The sequence below is a fragment of the Polistes dominula genome, unplaced genomic scaffold (genome assembly GCF_049000335.1).
Source record: "Polistes dominula isolate Pdom_NZ unplaced genomic scaffold, Pdom_raw_medaka contig_21, whole genome shotgun sequence".
Classification (NCBI taxonomy): domain Eukaryota; kingdom Metazoa; phylum Arthropoda; class Insecta; order Hymenoptera; family Vespidae; genus Polistes; species Polistes dominula.
The window spans coordinates 5,069,562-5,089,090 of NW_028301061.1; the positions used below are offsets into that span (position 1 = coordinate 5,069,562).

Consider the following 19,529-nt stretch of genomic DNA (forward strand, 5'->3'; position numbering starts at 1 on the left):
TATGCGTCTCCAAGTCCTTCAATCTTTTAGGCATAAAAGTTATTTTATCTAACAATCGCTTGGAGGAGAAATGAACTGATCTTTGTAATAGGACGCACTCGGACTGATTTTTCGCCGTATTGAAAGGGTTAAATAGGTATTAGAAAAAGTACAATAGTAGCTTTACGATCTTACGATTACAACGTAGATAAGAGACTGCACTGTCACATCTTGATAACGACTTGCGACTGATGATTTTTATTACAACTGCGACTGATGACGACTGATCAACTGATTAAGCCTTTAAGTAGCACGCTCGAGTTAACTTGAGCGACTTTGTATTACGTAAGCCAAAAATGATACTTTTTGGCCGGTGAACAACTGAACAACTGAATACTTACTGATTACTAACTGCCCTTCGTCTCAATCCGCGTTCCTTTATATTCATCCGCATCGTTCTTGAATTTTTTAAACGTTCGATGCTATAAGCAAAGCATCACAGACTCACACACACACACACACACAACTTACAATTTACAAAGAACAGAACACACACACACACACTGTCTTTCTTTTATTCCGACAATCAGTTCCTTTATCCTTTATTCTTTCGTCGTTTACCCGCTTATCTATGTTTATTCTTTTACACTCAAAATTCTCCTACATTGGGCCATTCAGCGTATCTTCGGTCCCCGAAGATTGGGTTTCTTCTTTTGGTTGGTACAATTTCATATAATATGCTGCTGTAGTTGTAACTCGCGGCTCTTCTCCTTTACCAACATGCTTTACTTCGTATCAGTGGTTTCCGATGACACGTGTAATTTTTATATGGTTATAAAAATGTGGCGACAATCTTTATAGTTGGACCAAATTGCGTTCTTTTAATAAAAACAACGTCGCCTTCTTTGTACGGTATTGCCTCCTTACATCGTTTATTATATTGTCGTCAATTTTCTTCCTGTATCGACAAAAGGTTTTCTTTCGCCAATGCCCTAATTTTATCGCGTTCTTCTTTAAACATTTAAATTGCTTCTTCCTCGATAGCTGTTTTAATGGCAATGTCCTCTTTCTGTTTCATCTTTACTCTAAAAAGGACTTAAACGGACTACTGTCTATGCTACGTTAGTATGTGCTGTTTAAATAGCATTGTACCTTATCTACGTGTCGACACCACTGTTTCGGATTATCCAATGACAACTTGATCAACATCAGCATTAGGGTTCGGATAATCCTTTCTACTTGACCATTGCCTCTTGGAACTCTCGTCGTAACCAGCACGTGATAGATTCCTTCGGATTGATAATATTCATGGAAGTCCTCTGTCGTAAAGGCTGGCCCCCTGTTGCTGATGATCCGCTTCGCGTTGCCAAAAGTCTTTGGTTGTTCTTTCAGTCTGGATAATACTTCCTTACTGCTCGTCAGATCGTCTTCTATTTTGTAATCTTCGTACGGTTGTTGTTCTACAATCGTCTTTAATTTTTACTTTAATATCCCTTTAATGTGGACAAATCTATTCATATAGTAGTTATTACTATTAATAAATTCCATTAAATTCAATAAGCAATATTAATTATGCACTTTTTCTCGTTTTAAAAATAAAGCACTAAATATCATAAAAAAGTTGATGTTCAGATCATAATTCTAGTCAACTGCGCTTGTTCGTTAACATTTAAATTTACTTTTTATTGTTTATTCCTGTTCATTAAACTTGTTCTATTTATTTTTATGTGTAGGATTAAATTTATTAAAGGATAACTAATTGATTCACAGGTAAAGAAAAAAACCTTACAAATTGGTACATTCTTTGCAATAATACGAACAAATCTATAATCCTTGAAACTATTTTTAAAAATTTTTTCTGAAACACATACCTTTCATCTTCTTTTCTTATTTGCTTTTATTTCATTGTTTATTTCATAATTTTTTAAATAATTTTTCTAAAAAAATCACAAACTGTTAGGAGAATAAATTAATTTTAAAAACTTATTATAAATTCCATATGAATTAAAAGTAAACAGTATATTTGTAAATACTTGCTTATACATAAAATTATACACTTTAAAATAATAAGGATTTGTTTTATTTAAAACTAGAAATACCAAGACTATTCTAAATTATTGGTTTAAGTACGTGACAGAATATCGACAAAGTTAATGCATAATACATTTAAACCGATGAAGAAGCTGTTATCTTTGCTGGGAGTGAGCTTGTTAGTAAAGACGCGAGGATGAACTCATTATAAAGCTAAGAAAGGCGGAATACAAAGACAGTCAAATACGTACAATAATTATTTGAATTAATGAGAAAGGGAAAGACGGTTACGTGATTAGAAACGGTGTTTTATGGTAATAAATGAGTGCGATATGCTAATTGTAATTCTTAAAGCGTTACGAACACAGGTCACCTGTCGAGTGCTTGAATAAGGACATTTCTTATAGATAAAATCGTGGTGTTAATGAGAATGTGCTATTTGTAAGTGAATGTGCATAGCATTAATGAAAAGGTTAGATGAAATTATGTTATATGCAAATTTAGGAAAAGAAAATGTGATAAATTGTTTAATTACATGCGAAAAAAGAACTTTATAATATAAAAGAAAATAATAGAATAATAGTTTTTTTATTGTATTAGACTAAATAATAATAAATAAGCTCTAGTAAAATTTATTATAATACTAATAACTTCATTTTCTTTTCATATGGTGTTAAGACTACATACATATGTGACTTCGGTAATGTTTGACATTTCTTATTTCAAATCGTTCTTTCATTTTGTGTTTATCCAAATTACTTTATTAACATTTGTAACTTTCATTCATTCCATTAATTTGATGATAAAAAGTCGATCAGTTATGCAATAGTATATTCAAATTTTTACAAAATTCTCGTATAATACAAAATTCTACTCATTGAATTTTAGTTTTATACTCAAAGAAGAGATAGCGGAAAAAGTAAATAGGATTTTTTAAATGAACTATTGAGTTATTATATGCAGAAAATAAAGATGCTACTAACATTGAATGTATGTTTCAGAAAATCGAGAAAATTTAATGTTGTGTTTTTTGTTTATTAGGTCTGGTGTATCAAGTGAAAAGTATTTGTTAGCTGCTAGAGATAGAACTCGTGGTTCCATGCCTATCCTGAGGATTAAGAAAAAGGAAAATTAAATTTCAGGTAAAAAATTCAGTATTTATAATTTTATATATCCTGTATGTATTATAATTGAGAAATAATTGACGCAAATTTGAAAATATTAAGTCATTTAGTACGAAATGTCTCATTTGAGATCGAAAGTTTGGTTTATTATATCTCGGGCAATAAATAATATAATTAATCAAAATATGCACCTAAACTATCAATAAAACGTTGCCATTTTAACAATAGCTTATTAATACCGCTAGCGAAAAAATCTGGGGAGCAGCTGGTAATAAAATCGCGAAAGGCATTTTCCACCGTATGTTGGGAATTAAATATTTTTTCTAGCAAAAAATTTTTTAAAGCTCGGAAAAAATTGTAATCGGTTGGCGCGAGATCTGGCGAGTACGATGGGTGACAAAGTGTTTATTTGTTTTTGTCACGTGTCTAGTTTCTTCTATTCTTCTATTTAAAAACATTATAAATAAAAAACATGTCTTTGGATATTTATAATAAAAATATTCTACAATGTTGTCTAATTCTTTTTCTCTGATGTATCTGATAATCATTTTTTTTTTTTTTTTTGTAAAATATTGCAGACAATACAATTATTATATTCTATATATCCCATAATTGTTAATTATAATATTTGCGAAATAAAGAATTTTATATTAATTTTTTTAATAAAATAGAAACATTTTTAAATAGAAAAGATATGACATGTTTTGTAAAAAAAAAAAAAACAGACCACGCACCTTCTTTCTTTATTTCGACCGTCGGTTCGTTTGGACCTTATACATACACATATACAATCAGGAGCGATGACTACGAGGCATATCACAAAGAGGAGACCGAGAATAGGAAAAACTGTATCGCTATATTCTGTCTCATTCTCTCGCAGGCTCAATTCTGTATGTTTGTCTCTTTTTCTCTTCTTTCATCCGTTTATACTTGTTTTCGTTATGCCGTAGAGTTACATTTTTTCAAATCACCCCCATTCTAAGAAAGTTTTCACTTCAAAATTCGACTTAACGAGATTCAATCTATCGGTTTATCGGTTTGAGTCCGCGTTGATACCCGTTTGGCTAATAAGCCCTGTTGATATACGATTTAAAGAAATGGTATATAATAAAAATTTTTAAACTCGTTAAACTTTAACTCTAATTTTCTCGAAAACAGCTGTGCATGGGAAGATACAATGGCTTAATACCGTATGTATGGTCTGTAACCCTAACGAACCTATATAAATTTAGAAAGTTTCATAAATATTTTAAAATATCAAGCCGTAGACTCTCCTTGTCAGCCACGACAGACACCTATACATACATATACGTACATGTACACTCATCTGTAATACTTAAATGTACGAAAGAAGAACGATCTGCTGCCCTAACGCTGAAGGTATTGACTTGCCAGTTCAATGAAACTTGTTTCAGCCGATCGGAAGTAGGTGATATCCTGAATAAACCATATACGCACACACATACGCATACATTCATCGTTCTGCTCTATTTTTTATCCTTACTCACACACACAGCATACCAATGCGAAGCTTACAAATGGTAGATAAAGACGCTACAATGGAACCGCTAAACATATTTAGTAGATTATAAGATCTAAAATAAAAATATTTTTTTTAGGAAGCTACATATTTTTTTGGAGCTAATATGTGACGTGTTATGCAGGGATTACACTTATATGACTTGTAACTTGATGAAAAAATGTCTACGGGATGATGTGTTAATACTAGGACAAAAGAGGATGTTCGTGTCCTCTACTCATCGTTACCTTTGATATTCTCTTAGTTTATATTGTTCATAAGTTTTTATTGACATTGTCGTCTTTTGTCTATATTTACTGTGAACACGTTTTATATTTTGCAATCAACTGTGGATAAAAAAAAAACTGAAATTTCTACTCCAACGTTTTATCATTCTATCTATTCTTTTTCGAAACGTTTTGTTCTCATTCTTTTTTACACATTGGATTAGTAGATGTAATCCTTTTCGCGAATAAGAAAAATATGTTTGGTATAAAGTTATATAAACTACAATAGTACGTTTTAGTCAAGTACGATCCACATCCTTTTTATAAAAAATATTTTAATATTTATGTGATGGTTTAAATAATTATATTCAAGTTAATTTTATTCTGACTACAGTAATTGTGTAAATTTTGTAATTAGTACAATTTCAAATTAGTATAAAACAATTCTCTTCAAATTTTAATTTTTTATCTTCAACTTCTTGATACATGAATATAATAAAATTTGATGCGTTTTAAAAGTACAATTTCATTAAAGTTAAAATACAATTAGCTGAACAGTTATGTAACCTTAAATCTTTTTAAGGTTATCTAATATTATAAGGATATAGGAACAAACTATTTACATTGCCAAATATTATTTAATAAGGTTAATGATAACTTATATTAATGAAAAAAATAATAAAGTTTACATATTGAAATATTAAGGAAAATAATGAGATTATAGTTATGTAAATAATGTAAAAAGTTATGCCTCTTGGACTTTATTGTAAATTAAAAGGCTAATGTGAAATCGTGTTTTGGGAAATATAGAATTTTTATATTTGAATAAAAGCAATATTAAATTATTGATATACTATTCTAGAACAAGTCATAAAGATGAGAAAAATTTTAATCCAATTTAATTAAATCTATTTATAATACTTTTTTGTAATGATCTTTCAGAATTAAATTTTGTTACACATTGATTAGATATGAAGTAAGATTAAATTCAATGTATATTGCTAATCATTTTAATGTTATACACAAAATTTCTTGATATTATTATAGTTTTTTTTGTTTTGATCAACTATATTTACTGATATGGAATGCATCGAGAGTATAAAACTATTCGATAAAAAAAATATAACTATTAGAATATTTTCCAGTATTATTTCTACGACACTTGTATAAATGAGTTGAACTTGTAAATTTGCAACTTTATCAATTTGGTCATTCGAACCATAAGAATTTAATTACAATCCTCTGACAAGTCTCTTCATAAATTAAGAAAATATCTAACTTTAATATTAAAAAGTTTCTTTGTGTATGTTCTTTTTTTATTTTTGTTTACGTATTATATGTATAGGTGCGTTAGAGTAATTTATAATTACGAAAATTAATAGTAAAATTATGGACGTGTAACTATTTTTATCATAAAAGCTACAGCTTATTATGGAGATAATAATTTATGTAAATATAAATAAATCTTTATTAATATTTTTCTTAGTTTAAGTTTAATCTTAACTCAGAATAAACAAAATATTATTAAAAATATATATACTTGATTATCAGACGTACAAAATTATGCAAAACAGAAAAAATAATATAAGAATTGTTAAGATTTGCTTTACTTTATAAATAGTTATTTTAATAAGTTTCGGTAGTCTAGTTTTCAATATCTAGATACACATAATGTATAATAATTAACAGAATGTGTTTAGAACCTTGTTATCTTAATAGAAAGAAACATAGAATTATTAGTCCTTCAACATTTAGCATCATATGATATATAACTTAACATATACCATCAATACTAAAACAATATTATAAAATAAGAAACAATTAAAATTATTTACTATAGTATCATTAGAACTATATGTAAAATAAAATATCTTGTTAATAAATGTCTCTACTTAGGAAAAGACGAAATGAGATTATCTATAATTAGGGTAAATTTGTTGTTTCAAGACTTACGGTGACATAAGATAAATTCTTTACAAGTTTGCCAATAGCAACAAAACTGATATCTGAAAAAACTTCCTTCTTTGGCATCATTAGACAAAATAAGAAGGAACTACTTAAACTTGCAAAATCAGAAAAGGACAACATGCCTTAGTTCTCGATAATATTTTATAAAATAGAAAATTGTACTCTGACCTTATATATACAAAAGTAAACTTAATAAAAAAGTATTATTACTCAGCTCAAGACACAAGTCGGTGAAAATTAAAAAAGATGATAAACGTATACCTGTAAAAGTCGTATTTTATGACAATACCAAATTTGGCATAGACATGACGGATCAAATAGCCCGAAAATATAATGTGAAAGCTGGATCCCGAAGAAGGCTATTATAAGTATTTTACAATATCCTAGATCTTGCCAGAATAAGGAAACAATAGAAGAAAATATTTCAAGAAAAGACTTCTTTTTCAATTAGCCAAAGAACTTGTAATTAATTACAAAGAAATAAACGGTCAATCTTCAGTCACGACAAAGGAAATATTCTCATATAAACAGTCACAAAATAAGACGCGTATTCGATGAAACGTAAACAGTGTTAACTATTATATTGTACTAACAATAAAACGAATATTATTTGTGGTATGTGCCATAAACGAGTCTGTGGAAGATCTTCTGTTAAAATAATTGTAACTTTCAACAAATGTCTTTGACCTTTAAGCGTAATTATTTTTTAAATTGTTATTATCTTAGTATTATTATTCAGTTTGTATTCAATTTTCGCTCATTATATAGAAAAATACATAAAAACGTAAAATTGCTATGTATTTTCTTAAATGACTTATAAACTTAAGAAACAAGTTACTTTAACCCCTCTTATACAAGTAGGGGTAGTTATACGTTAATCATTGATTTTTCTAGTGTTTTTATTGTGAATGGAATTGGAAAGAGTCAAAGTGTGAGTGCAAAATCAGGGTAAGGATGAAGAGGAGAGTATTTAGTGTATTAGAAATATTCACAATATTCTTAGATAAAAGTTTGATGATGAGATCATCGTACTTTATTACTTTCTGTATATTTTTCTTTATGTAACTATAATAAAAAAAAGAGAAAGAGAGAAAAAAAGTAACCTGTTATAATATTGATAATATAAACATTTAATAATATATAGTTATTTATTTAATTAATTTAAACATATAATTTTCATATGGAAGAAGAAACCAGCATCCAACCAGAGTTGGATACCATAGGTCCAGATGGGTCTCAAAATACTTTTGTATATTATAACCTTACTATTGAGAGAAAGTTAGGAGTTTAGACCTAATAGCCTGTAGTGTTTCCTAAGTTGTAAGCCAAGTTGCTTCCTCTTTTGCCAGATGTGGTGTTTCCAGTTTAATTTACTGTCTAAGTGCATTCCTAGATATTTCACTGAATCTGATTGGGGAATTTGTATGCTATTAATTGATACTGGAGCACATGTTTGTTTTCTGAGTGTGAAAGTAATGTGCACCGATTTCGTTTCATTAATACGAATTCTCCATTTTTTTAGCCATAATTGTATACCATACAAATTTTCTTGAACCAGGTTTGAAGCTAGTGTTGGGTTGGAGTGAGAAGCCATGATTGCAGTGTCATCTGCATAAGTAGCGGTGGTTGTTTGTTCAGTCGTTGGTAGATCTGCCGTATATAACGTATATAAAACTGGTCCAAGGACACTTCCTTGTGGGACGCCTGACCTGATAGGATGTAGTTTGCTAAATGTATCATTTTGTTTAACAATAAAGTATCTATTATCAAGATATGACTTTAATAATTGGAACATACAGAAGGGTAGTGCTTTTTAAGTTTGTATAATAAGCCTGGGTGCCATACTTTATCAAAGGCTTGAGTGACGTCCAGAAAGACAGCCGAGCAATACTTTTTTTCCTCAAGACTTAAGCTTATTTGACGGACTAGTCTGTGTACCTGCTCTATCGTAGCGTGCTTATTCCTGAACCCAAATTGGTGTGCAGGTATGAGCTGATTCACAGCTAAATGTGCATTAATTCTTTTGACAAGTAGCTTTTCTAGTACTTTCGATAAATGTGAGAGCAAACTAATAGGCCTATATGAGGTAACATGTTGAGGGTCTTTACCTGGTTTTCGTATTAGGATAATTTGGGCTATTTTCCATTGTATAGGAAAGTAGTTGAGACGAAGAATAGCATTAAATATTATTGTAAGAAATCTTATGCATCTATCAGGTAGTTCACGCAGTAGTTTGCTAGTAATCAGATCAATACCCGGAGCCTTCTTAATACTGATTTCTTTGTGTATTACCAGACTGATTTCGCTTGCTCTAAACGGTTTATGGGGGCTAGACAAATCTCCTGTTGCATACAGATACGTATGTACTTCCTCTTCTTCTTCGGCCGATACCTATTGTGGAAAGGGTTGAAAAACTTCCTTGAGATGGTTTGCAAAAGCCGCTGCCTTTTTCGCATCACTCCTTGCCCATTTGTTGTTATCGATTTTGATGGGTGGTACACTGATTTGAGCATTTTTTATTTTCTTCGTGGCTTTCCAGAGAGAATAGTCTGTTTCTTTAGTTGGAGCTAATTTTTGAACATAGTTTTGGATAGTTAATTCTCTTTCTTCCAGGAGCAATTTCTTCAGTCTTCTTGTAGCTCTGTTAAGTCTGGTTTTATTAACGGGATTTCTGGACTGTTGCCACTGTTTTCTCAGTTTTCTTTTCTCAACAATGAGCTTTTTAATAGAATCAGAGGTTTCTAGTAGTGTCTCTTTGTTGGAAATTGTAGGTGTTGCTTCCCATGCCGCCTCCTGTATATTGACTGTAAAGTGTTCAATTGCGGCCTCCAGTTGTTCTACTGTTTTCAGAGGTATGTTGCAGCTAACTTTTTCATTTAGTAGGCATCTATATATGTCCCAATTTGTTTTCCTGGTGTGTAATGTAGGAGGTGCAGTTTTTACAATAACGCTGGAGCTAACATTTACTATAAGGGGAGTATGGTCAGAGGACAAATCTAGACTCGATTAAATATCTAGATAATGTTGGCTTATTCCTTTAACAACACAGAAATCTAACAAGTCTGGTATTTTATGTGGATCTGTGGGCCAATAGGTTGGTTCTCCTTTTGATAGTACATATAGTTTGTTTTTCTGGATGGCTTGATATAATTGTTTTCCTCTTGGGGTGGGAGTTAAAAGTCGAGAACCCCACCATGGATGTTTAGCATTGTAGTCACCCACAGCTATGAATCTTGAGCCTAGAGTGTTAAAGAATTTTGTAAAATCGTCTTCCTTAATTGCATGTTTAGGGGGACAATAAATTGCTGATATTGTTAGGATACCCTGCCAGTCTTCCACAACAACGCTGGTTGCCTGGATGTAATTGAGATTGGATTTTTCAATTTCATGGTGCCTTATTTTAGATTTGATAGCTATGGCTGTTCCTCCATGTGCACCACAACTAGGGTGTTGAGTACTGTACAGCGTGTATTTATAAAGTTTAAGATAAGATTTATCTGTGAAGTGGGTCTCTGATATTAGCATTATATCAATGTCATTGTCTATTAGGAAAGTGTGTAATTCCTGGCTTTTGCTTACCAGTCCATTACCATTCCAGATTCCAATTTTATAGGATATGTTAGCAATTATCTTAATTTCGATATGACTGTATTTAGAAGGTTTATCATTGTGTTCATGCTTGTCATTAACTGCATCATCATGTTTTCCATCTTATGTGAGGTTGATGAGGATTCATTTGAGGTAGTTGGTATATCTTGTTGAGAGTGGTATGCTACATGGTGGTTGTTGCTTGATGCTTGTGCATAGGTTTTGCCTGGTTGTACCTCGTTGGATCTGGTATATGTGGAGTGAGTTATACGTTCTCATAATTTAGGGAACATTTTGTTAATTAGTTGTTTTCTGATTACACATCCTTTATAGCTGGCTGGATGATTTCCACCACAATTGCAGCACTTCACTTGGTTGCTTCTATCTTTCTAATTACATTGCTCTGTCAGATGCTTTCCTGCACACTTAACACATTGGGGAATACGCGTGCAATAATTTTTGGTGTGTCCATGCGCTTGGCATCTTGTACATTGTGGTATATCCTTTTTTTTGTAGGGTTGTTCTACAGTGATAATGGTTTGTAGTAAATGTTTCAAATCATATATTAGTTTGTTATTTTCTTATGGTTGAAGCTCTACAAAAAAATAGTGGTGTTGGACTCCTCGTCCTGTTGTTGCGTATATTGGTGATTCTTATGACTTTATGACCACTCGCTTTAATTTCAGATTTTATTTCGTCCAGGTTACTAGAGGGGTGGAGTCCTCTCAACACCACCTTGAAGTTTTTTTTGCTTTTGTATTGAAAAGTGTAAATTTATGTATCTTTCGCTTCTAGTTCCTTTACTATTTTAGTGTAGCTTATAGAGTTGTATGGTTGTACTTTGATTTCCTGTGTTGAGGAGTTGAAATCTTTTGAAGTTTCAACAGAAGTACTTAGCCAATAGCTCCTTTTCACAACATTTGTTGGGGCTGTATCACTATCGCTGGTGTGCCAAGGTCTTTTTTTATTATTGACTAGTGTCCACTCATTTGCACGGTTGTTATTTGGTGCTGGTTCAGGTCCGTTAAGCTGCTGCTTTTGTACTGAGCTGACCTGCGAGGTGCCAGATTGAAGGTAAAGGTTATGTTTGTTGTAGGGTTGTTGAGAAATATTTTGTACACCCGATCCGGCCATGTTATCTTGATGTGATAGCAACTGGTTCTGAAGGGGAGTAAGACTGTGCTGTGGGTCAAAGTGTGTATCCATAACCTCATGATGAGTTGGGTTGATTTGTGAAGAATCTAATTGGTAAAATTCTGCTTGTTGTTGATTGTTATGTGGCATGTTTAATGTTGCCAATAAAGTTTGGGTATCAGACTTTAAAAAAATTGCACTTTAGTTGCACTAACTCCGATAAGGATAAACGAACAGAAAGAAAAACGGTTTCTAACCTACAGAGCGGGAAGAGTAGCGTCTTGACGCACTCACGCCATCTTACGAACTTGGGGAATATGTAGTCTGAAGATTTCGAGAATGATTAACGGAAGTGATTGGGACCATTGGTGGGGTGAATGCATATATAAGCGCGGTGAAGAAGGCGGTCTTCGCCTTCTTGATTCGGTGTGAGTAGTGAGTGTTGTACGAATGTGGTTACAGTTTCTGACTATTGTTACTTACTTTTTCTTTTCGATTTTTATATTAAACCTTAATATTTAAGTATTTGTTATATTATAATAAACATTTCTTTTATTTCAATTCAATAAATCTTACATACATATATGTGTAATTTGCAGAAAGTTATATAAACAAGAGATTTAATAAAAAAAATTTGATCTACCTTTAAGATGAAAAAAAGTCAGTCCCTGGTGCATTCCGAGAAGAACAGGTACGTCAAACTTTATATTGCGTGTTTCTAGACTACAATATGCATTTCCTTCGTATAATTATTAACCATTTAAAGTATACCACATATTTTAATATACTTGACTAATATTTTTGATCGTTTTAAGTAACAAGAAGATAGTCTCATTAAACCCCCTTCGATCTTTTTTGATATTTTGCATATTTGTAGTAGTCAATGAGAAAATTCATCGTGCCTTTAAGCATTACGAATATATTCAGTCATTTGTGAAAAAATCTGAATTAATTATAATAATTATATATATATTATATTAATTCCTTTTGTTGTTGTGTAGTGTAATTGTTTAAAATAGCGGCTCTGTGTGTGTCTCAGAAGTCGTCTATATCTATATTTTATTTTATATTGACAGAGGATTAGGTATGTTTTCTTAGAACCCCGACTCCTTTCGATTTCGCTGATGAAAAAGAAATAGATAATATCGTGTATAAATATTGGATTTCAAAAGTATGAATAAGTCTTGAATCATTTATAAAGTTTTTTTTCTTTTATGTGTGACTTATATATTTATTTACATTTTTAACTAAAAGAACAAATCGTATGCAATTGTTTGGAAACAATCAAATATTTTCTTTAGTAACTCGTTTAGAAACTCACATTAAGTCCAGCGTTAAGTCTTTTGAAGCTGAAACTTGCCGGCTTCCAAGCGTTAAATTTCTTATATGTCGCCAGCGCAGTGTTAACGATTTTTAATCGAAAGAAACAGAACACTGAAATTACACGTCCAGAGTAAGATATTTGATGTTCTACAACTGCATTCGTTCGTCGTATGTAAAATACGCAGTATTTTGTGGAGGACGACTATTATCGCCCGTAGAAACGAAAGAGTTAAAAATCTTATTACCCCATTTATGTATCGCCAAGGAGCAGGCAAACTTTTTACGGTCGCTGAAAGAATCATTAAAAACAAATGAGTTTATCATAATTTGTGATTTTGCAGAAAATTATCGGTTTCTAGTGCAAAACGCAGCGTCCAGTTTTTATTGGAATAATAATTGTTCGCGCGCGCTGTGTGTATGCTAACGCGAATCTGTTTAAAACTAACGTACAAATACTTTACGTTGAAATTATACTCGTGTTTTATACAAAAATTCCACGACAGTAAATTAATGTGGTGTGAGTGGTTTTATAGTAATACTAAAGGCAGTTCTTTAGTCAACAATGAATTTATTATTTCAGTCTTGGCTACTATGTTACAATTGTTAGAATGCTTGATGTGGATTGTATGAATGTTCGAAAAAGAATAATGATTGAATGCCGAAGGAAAATCGAACTAAAGGCTTAATGTGGACGATATGTATGTGTGTGTGTGTTTATGAAATGAAGCGAGCAAAAATTAAACGAATGATGCAAAAAAGAAATATATCGAAAAGGATGTTTATTTAGGATATTTATGATTGAAAGAAAGAAAGTGTGCCCATTGCGATAGAATGTGTGTGTCTAGGATAAGTAGATTCCATATGAGTTTTAGAGAATTAGGACTATTTGATGTAAGGAAATAAGAAAGAAAATGCATGCATGATGTATGCCTATTGAAAGAAGAAAGAGGGAACTTGCATATCAAATATATTTAATACTGAACAATAATTAAGCCATTATTTTTCTAGTTGTGACTTATTTTGAAGTAAATAATAAACTACAACACCAATTCTTAGTAATTGTTTCTTATTGTAATCATCATGATACTATATCAATACATGTTTTCATTAAAATAATAACACACACAGATTTCGTTCAAAGTATTTCTAAAAACGATAGCAAAATTTATTATTTATCGGATGGAGTTCTATAAAAATTAAAAATTTTTTTAATTTTCCTTAATTTGTATCACCATAAGAGTGACTTTAGAATACTAGCTGAATGTCACTTTTTTGCGACTGCTCATGGGAAATAACTATGTGACGGTAGAGAGAGTACGATAAAAAGTACAGTAGCAAGAGAAAGTCTGCAACTACCTGCAGATAAACAAATAACGTCTTATGAGTTATCTGAGTGGGCTTTAATTCCGAATATTATTTCCAACATAACGGTAAAGTTTCCGTCAATTGAAAACTATAATAAAGCTACAAATGATTTAGTTGACCAATTTTTAAAAACAAAAACCATTGCAGGAACTAGACCATGTCGGTCTTTATAGCTTTCTTCAAGCTATTGTTAACCGTTCGGTTGGACTTTTTAATATAATGAAATATTGTCCTAGACGTCTCAACTTCTGTTGTGACTAATCTACCTATTTCTTTTGGATAAGAGATCTCTTCTGTGCATATTCTCTTCAAATTGCAAATCTGATCTATTAAATCCACATTACTTTTTAAGAAAGACACTGACATGTTTTTCATGCAGGACTGCTTCAGAAGGACTGAAGTTTTCATGTGTGGCACCAGTGGGGAATTCTTTGTCCTCATCTTCCTATTGCATTCTTTCTATCATATATTTACGTACCTTCAATTCTCTATTTTACTTTATTAAGTTGTATGAATAAGCCCTTAATACAGTCTCTTCTACTTTTGGACCCTGAGATCCATAACCATGTGAGAATTTATACCTAAATTCAATGAAATAGAAACATTTTTAAATAGAAGAAACTTGGCACGTTCAGTGAAAAAAAAAATACATCATACTTGCTGTATTACCTTTCTAATAAAAGTAATATATCTTAATGTAGAAATATAGAAAAGTAATATTATGTATAAATTATCCTACTCCTGATACTCTACATTCGTTTCATTCTTTCGAAATTTTTTTTTTTGAAGGTTTCATTTCTAACTTGATTTTTGTTTGGGAAAAAATTTTTTAAATTTCTTAGAAAGGTTTTTAATGAAGTTTAAAAAGATAAAAATAATTCAGCGAAATCGAAAGAGGTCGGGGTTGGAAGTGACGTGGAAGTCGACGTGGAATCCTCTATATATATTTTCCCATATTTCATATTTTCAAACTCAAAAAATTGATTAAATCCCCGATTTGCTAATTTCATTTAATTTTGCTTAAAATGTGTAACATATTTAAATTATTTCTGTAGTATGTGAACTACGCAAACTATGTGTGTATTATAATAAAATATTTTCTTACATATCTTATTAACCTGTGTTCAATTATATAAAAATTTAAACACTGAGAGAGAGAGAAAGACAGAAAAAGAACATTTGATTCATTGTTTGAGTAACTGTATATTGAGGGGATATATAAAAATGTACACAGTAAAGATATAATATAATATGCATAAGTATTATGTATAAGTATTATGCATTAAGTATTTATATTAGTATAAAAAATAAAACAAGAGAATCTCTTATTTTGCATTTAAAAAACATGTTTCAAAAAATTCCATCTTTATTCAGATTATCTATTGAACCCCAATTTATCTCGGTCATTTGTTCCTCGATTACGAAGGTTAATCAAGGTTCTATTGCAAATATTCACCCGTAAATTTCATTTTTATGTATTTTTAAAATAACAGGATTAATATTAAATTTAATATATATCCTTGCGTGTAAGAACATGTGTTGATATTTACATATATATAGATATATTCATTAATACACGAATACTTTTCTACAACACGTCATATTTTACCAAAGTAAAATGTAATATTGTAGAGAGAAAAGTTTTTTACAGTCATTACAAAATTGTTATATCACAAAATAAATTTTCCTTTGATGCATAAGAGTTGTAGAAATACATTCGCATTTCAGAATATTATTAAAATGTATTTTATCGGAAAAGAAAGTGAATAAAATATAATATCAATCAATAAAAGTTTATTATCAGGTTTTTTTTCAATTATTTCTTTTTTACCTGATAGAAAGCGCAAATAACTCACTGAAAAAGTAAAAAAATGGAAAGCATAGTATAGATAATTTTTTTATCGAGCAACTTTTACGTAAACAGTTTTTCTTTCAAAGGGAAGTGGTTTTTTGAGTATGTGAAACATCTATCACGAGAACGTGTAGAGACAATAATATAAAATGAACATGCATTTGAATATAAAAGTAAATTAGGACATAAGTCAAAGTTTGATTTAAAAAAAGAAAAAGTCATTTCTATAAATAAAGCTTATTCATTCCGTCTGGTTTTGCAATTATGGTCATTTAAAATTTTAGAAAAGTAACCTTTATATAACCTTATAAACGAGCTTTAATGCGGCCAAAAAAATTTCAGTGGTGTTAGTTGAAGTACTTAGCTTGATATATATTCGACTAATTGAGTCCCATCAATTACCACGGATTATCTACCACTTATAATTTCACGAATTTCCTGCAATTACGAAAAAGTGATAAATCTAAAAGTTGGATAATATTTAAGATAAGTAATTCCCTTAAAAAGAAAAATGAACTCCGCTTATTTGCATATGTTATTAAAGAAAATACGAAAGTTACTGTAGCAAAAATCAAATTAAATTAATAATAAGATATTCGTACTAATTATATATAAAGTATGTTGCAAAATAATGGTCAATTCATTTAAAAACTTATTTAAAAATGTTGATTGTGAGAGAAAGATTATATCAAAAGAGTATAATGCTTATATTGTAATTGTATTTAGAATAAGGAAATTGTGTAAATGAGATGTAATATATTTTTTTTATTTTGTTTTTCGTTAAACAAGATTCTTTGCACAAAAAATACTTTGTCCCTATAGGAAAAATTTCAAACATTCAGCGCACATTCTTTCAATTTTATGGGACAGGAAGAGACATTTGTAAGGAAAATTAAAAAAAAAAACCGATAGTCATTTAATAGGTTCTAAATGATTGTAATAATTTACATATAAAGTGTTTTAAAAGTCTTTTTACCGAACTAAAAAATTGATATTATTAAATAATTTGTTTATTTAAATAATTTATTTAATTATTTATTCCCATTTCTTGTAAATTTCAAGAATTTATTCATTTAAATTCATACTTCAAAATGAAAAGCGAAATATTAGAACTCTAATACTTGTATATCATCATTTTATTGTTTAATGATGGTAAAGAAAGTAACTGACAATGTACTATAATTACTACCTTTCTATTGCAATATAAAATATTCGTTATATAATACGATAGTTACGTTACGAAATTTTTCGATTTATCCAAATATGTATTAGTGTTTTTTTGTTGAAGCTCACTTGTCTTTTGGATAAAGCTTAAAAAATTACATAAAAGTATTTTTGTGTTATTTGTGGAGCACTTGAAACGTTAAGTTTATCCAATAGATCCTTTAGAGAATGAATTATCAAGATAGAATATTATTTTTAACTATGTAAATATAAATGCGGTCAATCCTTTTTTATTGCTCAAATTTTTTATGTTATTCTTATGATCGTATAAATATTTAATAAACTATTGATGAATTATTTATATTTTCTTTAGAATAAACCGTTGTACTTACACTATTCTGGAGCCTATTTAGGTTTATTGTAGTTTTCGCCATTCATTTGTTATTTTTTCCAAAACATACTCTTTTACCTCTATTTAAATAAATAAATTAAGTAAATTTTTTTAAATTTATCTTGTCGAATTTTTAACTTATATTTTATGTATTTTTTTTTGTTTTTGTTTTGTTTTGATTGAACATGATGATCCTGGGCTACAAACCGTAAAGATCATGCCTATTTACATATAACATGAGCCGTTTATTTTTAAAATGGCCTAAGTCCATTTATGTTCGAATCGAGATATTGAAGAGTTTACGTTGGATTAAATTTAAAAATATAAATAACAGATATAGAATAATGTTCTTATGTTTCTAAAGGTTTTAAGTTTATAATCCCAATTAGCATAACTAATATTATTAAAGAAATAATATGTTTTTGATGACTATGATTGGACTTGGGCAACTTTCAAAATAAACGGCTCACATGTCTCTGTTAGCAATAATTTAAAGATTTTTTTTTTTAATGCTTTTTACAAAACAAAATGATAATAAAATACAAATAATAAATAATAAAATATCGAATATTGTGAGATCGAACGCGCCTCCATGCTAAATACATAAACACACGTATTTGTGAGAAAGTTGATCCGTATGACCTGGATAACTCAATGAATGGATAGAAGAGACAATTGCCCAAGAAGCGAAAGATCCTAGGTTCGAATTCGGGTTGAATCAGTCCATCGACTCAATTTTTTCACGAATTTTACAATATATTTGATTTTTCTTACAAACAAGTAGAAGTTTATTCAGTATAATCTTACAAACATAATAATTTTTTTCTCTTATCAACTTTCATATAGTTTTTTTTTATCTGATAATATTATTATCGCGTCTCATAAATATTTAGCGGTTTTTTTTTCGTGCTAATTTTTGAGTTTTTCCATCCTTCCCGTTGTTATCGTATTTCGAGCATGCAACTTTTATCCTCTATCGGATAAACGATTTCCTTCTGCCCCAGTTACTAATAAATTGCACGAACCTTTTTCCGAGACATCCATTTTTTGTAAACCACTTTTGTTCCATCTTTTTTTTGTTTCGTGCCTGAAATTTTCAAATCGTATATTTTGCATTATTTATCCTTAAATCTCTCTAACTCTTATGTTATGCGAGTAAAAATAAGACGTGTAAGGGTTTTTGCGAGTATGATCGCGTAAGATAATGTACTGAGATTGATGTCATTCGAAAATGAAAGCGAAGAAACATTTACTTGCAACACAACAACTTTCAACGATCGCTCCATAAATCCTTTTATCCGTGTTGATAACATCTTAGCCAAGCATCCTGAACCTTTATAAATGTCGAAGAAAATACGGAGTTAACCTTCGAGAATTCGATGTTTCTTTTGAACTTTGTTCTAGAAACGACAAAGAGAGAAACACAAAATCTTCTGGCTACAATAACTTCTCCTATTATGAGAAAGTATTTAATTCATTCAATTATTTTATTTGTTTAAATATTTAAAAGTTATGGTAATTCCTTTTAATTAATAATAATTTGTGAATATCGCGTGTTAGTATCGTATACATGGTTAACAAAATTTGCAGTATTTTATTTCAATTTTTTATATTTTTTTTAAGAATGCTGGTTCATAAATTAAAATGCACATGGAATTATTTAAGATTTATGATTTTTCATTAAAAAAGTAATTTCACTTTACAGTAATGTAATAATTAAACTATTTTTTTTATTAGGACCTTTAATAAGTTCTTGCTGTTTCATCAAAGATGGCAATAGCAGTACTCCAGGCTTGAAATTTTGAATGGTAACGCACTTGCAAGGAAGTACTGTATCTAACCTAAAATTTTAGTGTATGATAGT

General features: G+C 30.0%; 1 protein-coding gene across 1 annotated transcript in view; it reads left to right on the plus strand.

Moving 5' to 3' along the window:
• Positions 1 to 19,529, plus strand: part of LOC107072268 (uncharacterized) — a 497,052-nt gene that overhangs the window by 235,126 nt on the left and 242,397 nt on the right. Inside the window, exon 2 of the mRNA XM_089176139.1 lies at positions 3,052 to 3,152. The gene's annotated coding sequence lies outside the window, so the exon portion shown is untranslated. The remainder of the gene's footprint in view (positions 1 to 3,051; positions 3,153 to 19,529) is intronic.